The sequence below is a fragment of the Hibiscus syriacus genome, unplaced genomic scaffold (assembly GCF_006381635.1).
Source record: "Hibiscus syriacus cultivar Baekdansim isolate YM2019G1 unplaced genomic scaffold, ASM638163v2 tig00117017_pilon, whole genome shotgun sequence".
Lineage (NCBI taxonomy): Eukaryota > Viridiplantae > Streptophyta > Magnoliopsida > Malvales > Malvaceae > Hibiscus > Hibiscus syriacus.
In genome coordinates, this window is record NW_024063526.1 from 4,781,803 (window position 1) to 4,791,703 (window position 9,901).

The following is a 9,901-nucleotide window of genomic DNA, read 5'->3' on the forward strand; positions in this document are numbered from 1 at the left end:
ACATGTTCCATAAAGCATAAAGAGGTAGTAAAGTATTATCTCGATTTCCGTATAGTACTGATCGACCATTAAATTCCATTAAAACTTCCTCAATCTTGAAATCATCTTCCAATATTTCCTCGGATCCATATCAAATGAAATTACATAAAAAACAAAGCTTAATTGCGATAAACGAATCGAATCGGGAGATAAATCAGTTAAAAACAGCTTACCAGGTTCGAATTTGGCGAAACGGACTTCGGATTCAGATTCAGGACATCGAAAGCATAAAATATGACTTTTCAAAAATTTGGAATTTTCGATCAAAATCAAAGTCAACGGGTTTGACTTGCAATTTCGAGGCATTCAGGTCCGAATTTTGAAAAACGGACTGCGGAATCGGATTTGGAACGTCAAAAAATGTCAGGATAAATATAATCGGTCAACGTCAAAGGTCGTTTAATGCCCGGTCAAAGCCAATCAAAGTTCTGGTCAACTGTGGTCAACGCCAGTCAACGATCAACAGTCGACCATTTTATACAAATATCACCCTAACAGAAATTAATTACCAAATTAGCAATATTCTGCAAATATTTACCAATCTAACACCCGGATTTTACACAAATAACACCCAAACATAAATTAATTACTAAATTATCACCCAAACGATGCCCACTCTCGGGGGGTGGCGCGTGTTTCGCGTGAACAGTGCTACGGTGTCGAAAAATTCCCAGAACAATTCCTAAAAATTATTTTAAGCGATTTTGAGGCACTTACAAAGCTCGGTTGATAATTTTGAACGGCAGAGAGCTCGATTCCAAAACGTCGGAAACTTTGACGGTCTCAACCCTCCACGCGCCGGCGACGACGGAGAAACGGAGAACACCGGTGGACTCGGAACTATACAAGGAACACGATGGTGCGGGAGGTGTCGTAAACAGATGACCGGATTGTCGTGAATCGACGAAAAACCAATTGAAATCGAGTTATTACCGATGATACTTCCGACTGAAATTAACGACGAACGGAGGCGATTCACGACAAAAGGTTTGAGGGATTTTGTTCCTCGGTTGACAACGAACACGATGGTGGTTTTGGCTCGTCAATCGGAGGTCGGACAGCGAGTAGATCGGAGTTGAAAGAAGGGTTGTTGGAGAGGGAAAACTGGAAAATCTCTGTTGAACCTGCGCACGGGGGGATTTATAATTCAACATATAAAAAAATGGTTAAATCATGGGTTTAGCTACTGAATTTCATGTGCTTCTTAAAACTGTCTGACAACTTTGAAATCTTACAATTTAATCCACCATTTCTTTCAAAATACCAATTAAATCCACCAATTTATAATTTCTTAAATTTAGCCCCTAAATTGGGGTGTTACACATTGCGCGTCATTGAAGCCCCCGTCATAAATGAAGATGACACACATTTGTGTGTCATAAATTTATGACACGCATTTATGACTTACATTTCGTGTCAATGAAGCCCCCGTCATAAATGAAAATGACACGCATTCGTGTATCGTGATTGTATTTCGTGAATTATATATATATATATATATATATATATATATATATTATAGATTGACAAATAATCAAACTAAATCACATTTAATGCCTCATAATACTAAATATATATCATATTATATATAAGCAATCCATTTGTATACAACATATTCACATTAAGTTTTCAAAAATATTGTAATCATATGTCGATACAAAATATCACAGCATAATAAAGTTTGCCACATAAGATACCCATTCTTTGTGAATATCATCAATGTCATCATCCGTGTATTCTTTGCGGTGTCCCTTCTCCTGTTTCTATAAGTGGCTTTCTTGTAATAGCATCCATGTAGAGTAAACATCTTTCATTTTCTTCATGTAACCTCATCTGCATCATTACACACAAACAGTTACATAAACTTACACAAAAAATTGTAGAGGGATAAACATTCAAATTCCATATATATGGAATAATGTGACAAATTTAACATTCTTTTTAGAAGGATAAAACATGCACAATTCAAAATACAGAGTAACAATCATTGCTAACTGAGAAAGTGAAATATAAAGAGGTATATCTACATGCTTCAAGTAATCTGGAACATTTGATTGATACATGTAATTCATTCTTTCAGCTGCATAAAACTCGGATGTGCACTCCAGGAAAGGCTTCTCAAAACTTTCTGAGTAAATGCCCAAAGCAGTAAACATCTTCAAAATGTCCAATTTTACATATACATTATTTGATAATCCAAAATCTCCGATCTGCAGAAACAATACGCAGTAGCCATACTTCAACTTAAGAGCCAATGAAAACCTTTCAGAGACATAAGTCGTCCTAGTTCCTAACATGATAACTTGATAAGTTACAACATATAGACTAATTTGGTACAATGCTATCCTGAACATACCTATATATCTTATCATCATCAGTAATAAATTTAGAAACACCCAACCAATAACGTAAGTAGGAAAAAGCTAAAGGAAGCTTATGTTGGCAGATTAATGCAGAAGCGGACATACTGATCTCCATGATATAGTAGAAAACCATGCTTTGGCAATCCTGCAGGAACTCACAAAGAAATCGCATTTGTAGCAGGAATGGCACAATAAAATATGTTCAAGTAACATAAAGAAATAGAGAGAGGTGGTACAGTATGGAAATGATTACTGATTAGACATACCTTTACCTCTTAGAACAAGAAGTTCTCCATGTTGGCATCCTTTTGGTATATGAGAACGCCATAATTTGAAAGCACAAAATGGTTTTTGCCGAATACAATGATACATGTAGATTGTTAAAAGTTAATAAATGAAAAATGAATCTCTATATGGTGGACCAAAAAGAAAAGGTCAGATTATCTTATATCAAATGACAAATTCAAGTCAGGTTTTACACATTAACAGGCCCAACTCTTGACAAGACTGAGGCTCATGTCCAATGACATTAAAAGATTTAGTACTTACATTTGCATAACTAGACAACCTCCTCTAATAAAGAAAGATTTACACACTTTTTTTCTTTTCTTTTTTTCCTTTCAGTAACTATCACCAAAGTGCAAGGCACAAATAAATAAAAGAGTTGCATAAAACCAAGAGAATTACTTTCACTTGAACCTTCCCTGACAATGTAGGCACCTCAACTTCACCACCAAGAATTGCCTGTAAGAGATCCAAACATTCATTACAGATAGAAATATTTGGATTATGTTAGCTAATCTATAAGATTATTTGGCAATGAAAAGCTATATTCAAAAGGAAGCAGGCTTGGACACTCAGAAATCAACGAAGATATCTCCATTGAAAGGGATAATATACAGTAAAAGCCAAAGAAATGACTAGGGTGAGACAAATGGCATCATGAAACAAAGAACAAATAGAAGTGAAGAGAAAATAAGATTCCAGCATCAAATGTTTTGAATGTAGGTGAAATATCAGATCTGGTCCAACTATATGGAACATAGTCAAGTGCAGTAATTATTTTTGCATAGCCCATATTCTTACCTGAGTAAGGCTAATATTAGAATTGACATAAACATCTGCACCATCTCTAGCAAAGACAAGATCATCTGTAACCTAGATTATAAAAGCAAAGTTTAGAAGCAAGGATGATATATAACTTGACCATCAAATAGTAATTAGTTATTTACCTCTCTGCTACCTAATTTGGCAACCTCAAATCAAGTTTCAAAACTGATCATATTCTAGTTTCATGAAAAGGTATTATGTATCCCAGCTCAAAGAAATAGTAGAGCAACAAAATTGATAAGCATAAATTTTCAAAACCAGAAATGAATCTACAGTTGCACATAACCTACTTTCAGTAATGCGCTTCTTGAAGATACAAGGCAATAGAAGGAACTGCTTCTTTATCCTAATAAACAAGTTACCATGTTGATTTCCCTGTCGCTTAATATTACCAGCTTCTGGTATACGTATTGTATCTCCAGAATCCACACCTAATCATTTTATAGAAAAATACAAAGGAGTCAATAAAATTAATGCTGCAATCTTAAGCTACATATTCTTTGTGACAGTCAAGTAGCCACCTATGCAGACAAAGGTTACATCATAGAACTAGTTTGATATTTCATGCATCCATGCAAAATGCAGAAACTAAAAGTAATACTTTCATAAAGATGGGTAAATTACCTAAAACTGTATTACTAACGAAGCATTGCAATAAAAAATTAGGAAAAGGAAATGGGAAAATAAAAAAAATTGAAAAAGAGAGAGAAATAACACTCTAAGATCTGAAAAACCAACCATAGGAGGGGAGAGAAAAAAAAGAGCTACAAATTTGATCTCAAGGCTATATGATAAACCATATGAGGAATTCCTATAAAAGCCATTCTTTATATGAAATGCTAAGAATCAAAGCTACGTCTCAAATCTTCTGAACTTGAAAAAGTTTTTTGTCAAAGAAAAGCAGCTAATATCTACCTGCAGGTATTGTAACTTTAACTTCCTTAACACCTTCAACAACCCCGGATCCTTGGCATGATATACATTATTCCTGAATCATATATGTAAAACCATGTTAATTGTTAATATGATATACAAGTAAAATAAAATTGTGGTTTTATTGAAAATGAAACCAGACCTTGATTATTCATCCCAATCCGTTACAAGTGTTGCATGTTGATGTAAAAAGAGGAATTGTAACCTTGTTAAGAGTTAAAGAGTCAATAAAGTATAATAAATAAAAGGTAACATGTATTCTCTTCAAAAAGTGAACCCGTTTGGGAGGATTTATAAACTCACAGTCCCTTTGCCTCTGCAAATTGGACAAACTTTAACTTTGGCATTTGGTGGATAGCCACACCCATCTACATTAAGAAATAAACAAGGCATGAGAAAACTACATATATAAAAACCGGAGAAAGAAATCCTTCACAAAAATGGAAAGATTAGAGAAATACATTTAACATAATGCTATAAAATAATAGCAGCAAGAATACAGAACAATTTTGGACAAACATAAATTAAGAAGTAGAAGGGCATTAACGCATGTAATTTACTATATTTGTGCTTGTAAGATTCTTGAATGTATAATTCAAGCAATCTTTTTACTCTACTTACCACAAGAATCACAAGGAACAAATGCATCAAAACATAGATCCTTTGTGCATCCTTTAGCAGCTTCAGAAAAAGAGAGCAAGAGCTCTGTCTAAAAAATTCCAGACAGAACATATTATAACTTGAAGAAGTAAAGCATGAAACTAATAGAAAATTCAGGAGAGAAAATGTGTTGACCTGAATATCTGGTGAAGTCTGATCATTTCTCATCATTTCTGCCATTGAAACGAATGGTGCCAGGAGATTACAAATCACAGAAGCTAAGGTACAAAGGGAAGCAACAAAGAGACAAAACTTCAGATAAAAGTTACAAATCACAGAAGCTAAAACATGCTAAGGAGAAGAGCATAAAAGCACCTATCTAGATCTTCCTCCATCTAGTTTCTGTCGTTTGAATGCTTAATTTTCTAGAGCAACAAAGGGAAGCGGGAAATGATGAAAATAATAGGGGGAAAAAAAATTAAAATATGACTTTTATAGATGACACACAATTAAAAGTGTACTCCGTGTTTTTACAAATTTTTTGGATTATGACTATTAAATATGACACACATTATTGTAAGTCATAAATCATTCATATTTTAAGAAAAATGACATTTTTTTATGACACACCTATTTTGCAAGTCATAAATTAGCGTGTGTCATCGTTCGTGTGTCATTAAATGTATATTTTCTTGTAGTGAATACTTGGAAATGATTTTTAGAGGTTGAATTCATGCTTGAATCAAGTTGAAAACCATACCCAATTCATCATGTTGTATTCCGCCTATAAGGGAAAAATAAAGAAATTATGGAAAAATTATACTAAGGTTAGATATGATGTATGGATGATTCTACAAGCTTTTTTTTGGGTCCAATTTGAAAGCATACAATGGTTAAAGGATCAAATTACAAGTGTAGAAAATAAAGGGTTTGATAGAGAAATTGATTGGAATTGATGTAGAATGCTTGAATGTTGTTAAAAACTTGAATTTGAAGTTGAACTACAAGGGACCATTTTAGATATTATGCAATGTTGAGATGAATTCTAAGATAATCCATTTTAATGGTTTGATTAAGAAAAATTCATTTGTTATGCGAATATTCTTTGAATTTGACATTGAGAGATTTGAAGTTATAATGTGAAGGATTAATGGTATTTTGAAGTATTAATATTGATATTGATCAAATAAAATAGAATTAGTATCGAATAAGTATTGAAAGAATTTTTAGAAATTTTTATGCAAATGTGTGCATATGTTAGTAAGATTTCTAACATGTGCTTTGAATTTATATGTTTTGTAAATGATGTACATGAAGATCGTGATTGAAACCAAGATACAAGCAAGCTTAAAACTAAGGAAAAAGTGCAAGAGTGATGAGTGCATTCTTACTTATATTATTATATGTATGATATGATGAAGACTTGCAATGAGTCAATCTCAAATATTTTGGAAATGAAGAGGATTTGAATTGTATTATGATATATTTTTATAATATTTTGTTATACGATATTTGAATGATTTTGGATGTGAACTGTCAAATGCACTATTATAAACAATATTGTCTAGTTTTTAACAATAGTTTCATACAAATTAACTAATACTTGATTACTTCATAAACTATCTGCTAGACATGAAAAAACATTGTTATAAACTTATCTTTTTATTAACGTATCGTGATTATAAAGTAATGTTTATTTGGTAGTCTCTCAATCATTGTTCAACCCTCAAATATCCTTACACACATCTTGCTTAAACTCGAGACCTCTAGAGATAACAAACATCTCTTTAATCATTGAGACCGTTTGATTTGTACAACAAACTTATTCTTAAATTAATGTACGTATGTCAACATATTCAGACATTGATAAATGCATTTATATCAATAGAAAAATATGGAATATAGATACGTGAAAAGTGAATTTATTAATCAATAAACGAATTTGTCAGTGAAAATTCAACGAACATGTTTTGATATAGAATATAGAGTTGTAGATATAAAGAGCATGATATAAGAAAATAAAAATACTCGCAATTTTCCATATACGAATCATAAATTTATAAAATTTTAGAAATAAAAACATATCATCAACAAGAAATAGAAATAAAAAATTTAGAAAATTTCATTTTATTCATATATTATTTTCCTATACAAGCAAAATAAAAATTTTAAAGAAAAAGGTCCTTAAAGAGTAATTTAGCCAAAAAAAGTTAACAAAGAAGTATGTTTACTAGTTTGAAAGCAAGTTTTCATATAGTTGTTAAACTTGGGAAATGCAAGCAGTTAAGCAGTGTAAATTAAAGGAGCATTTGATAAATTGTTCGTATAAAATTTCGTGTATTATGCTAAATAAATGAGTATGAATAAAATATTTATGTTCATTTAATAAAAGAATAAATATGAACAAATTCATTTATTGGCTTGTATGTCAACTTGTTTATCGATTCATTTATAAGCTTGTTTACTCAAATCTGTTTTTCCTTTTAATATTTACATTTTATATATTAATGAAGATAGAGATTAAATTGAACGTAAGATGAACTTTAGAGTTCAAACAATGAAGCCTAAGAAATTTAAAGATTAATTGTTCATCATTTTCTCTACTTTGCAAATAAAAGGGTAAAAAGAGTGTTGATCTTTAAACATTAAACGAACATTAAATGAACATGTTCGTGAACATTAAATGAACATGTTCGTGAACATTAAATGAACAACAAACGAAGATGATTGTTGTAAGAAACTAACTAACTAGAACAACAAAGGAAGATGATTGATCAACCGCACGTGATCTTGTTGTCAACCTATATTCTTTATCATTAATGTTTGTCTTTGTTTTTATTTTTTTACTCGGAGACCAAATTTGATTACCTTTTTCACAATTTTAGGAAAAAGAAGAAGATGCATGATTTTTTTATATTTTTAATTGTCAAGTTAAACTTTTATTAATAGGTTAACGATCAAGTGATAAAAATTGAACGGATCAATAACATAAGAGACCAAAACTACTTTTTTTTTAATTAGTGATTAAAGTTAAATAGACCGAAAATATAAATGACCAACCATATAATTTATCTAATAGTATATGCTTAATAAACCAAATAAAATTCACGAATAACATAATAATAGTAATATGATATTACTATTTTTAATGATATAAATACTTTTAATAATCTAAGAATAGTTTATATTAAAAAGGATAAGAATTGATCAACTAGAATGAGTGAATCCTGCTAGAACTATGAAACCCTAGTCGCCTCTAAGGATTTTCTCATTCCAAAGAAAAAACGACATCAAGGTGAGCCACCGTCTGCCCCCTCAACCTTCCGGCACAATGACCCTTGATCCCTTCTGTACTATCCTAAAAATTTGGCTAGTGACCAAAATAAATAAATAGAAAGTTTAGTGGTTAAAGTGCAAACTTAGAAAACGTTTAGGGACCAAAATGGTAATTGTTTTTAAAAAAAGATATTTTATCTCGTAAATGAATAGTTTACCTCAAGAATGACATTTTTGTGTCACTCAAATTTTTCGTACTGAGTTTATATAAAAGACTATAAAGCGATAAAGTTTGAGCAAAATCAGATAATCATATCGAATCAAATTTTTGAGATATTTTGAAGGATGATAAGACAAGGTTAATAATGTCATTTCCATTCTTTAAAATGGTAGAATTTAATGTGGATCATTGAATTTAAGTTGATTTTACATGTTAAATCAGGCTATTAAATGAAAAATGACAAGATTGTAATTTCAGGAAAGTTCAAGGGAAAAGTTGGTGAATATTAATTTTTTAATTTATATTTTATCTTTGGATGAATAAATTGACATGTGACGGGTTCATGAACATGTGATTATGATGGCAACATGGTAATTTGACATTAAAATGAATTTTTAATTTATTTTAATAAATAAATGACAAATGACTTTAAAATAAAGAAATGAATTTTCAAAAGCTTTATTCATGTTTTTTCTTCATGCCGTGAACCCTCCGAAGGCAAGAGAAATACTTTCTTTTGATTTTCAAGCTAATTTATTAGGATTTTGGATGAAAGCATGAAATACAAAATTAATCTGCATGAAATTCTATATCATTTGGTACCATTTGTTCATGTTTTCCATGCTTGAAACCATTATTTCTTGAATTGGATGGATGAAGGGAAGGTTAGGTTTTGATGTTGATTATGATATAGTTGGTGTTTTAGAATCATTTCCATGCATAAAGGATGATTGAAAACCATTAGAAATGGTGTTTATTCAATTTGGCAATTAGGGTTTCATGATGAAATTGAAAGTTTAATTTGTTTTTGATATGAGATTGATTGCTAATACTTGGAAATGATTTTTAGATGTTGAATTCATGCTTGAATCAAGTTGAAAACCATACCCAATTCATCATGTTGTATTCAGCCTATAAGGAAAAAATAGGAAAATTATGGAAAATTATATTAAGGTTAGATATGTGTATGGATGATTCTACAAGATTTAGAACGTTGTTTGGTCCAATTTGAAAGTATGCAAAGGTTAAAGAACCAAATTACAAAGTGTATGAAATAAAGGGTTTGATATAGAAATTGATTGAAATTGATGTAGAATGCTTTAATATGTTGTTAGAAACTTGAAGTTGAAGTTGAATGGCAATGTACCATTTTGGATATTATGGAAATGTTGAGATGAATTCTAAGAGAATTCATTTTAATGGTTTGATTGTGAAAATTTCATTTGTTATGTGAATATTCTTTGAATTTGACATTAAGAGATTTGAAGTTATAATGTGAAGGATTAATGATATTTTGAAGTATTAAGACTGGTATTGATCAAATAAAATGGAATTAGTATCATGTAAGTATTGAAAGAAT

The 9,901-nt window shown here is 30.9% G+C and overlaps 1 pseudogene; it reads right to left on the minus strand.

Moving 5' to 3' along the window:
• Window positions 1-2,473: 2,473 nt before the first annotated feature.
• On the minus strand, window positions 2,474-5,285 carry LOC120195672 (annotated as a pseudogene).
• Between the last annotated feature and the right edge of the window lie 4,616 nt (window positions 5,286-9,901).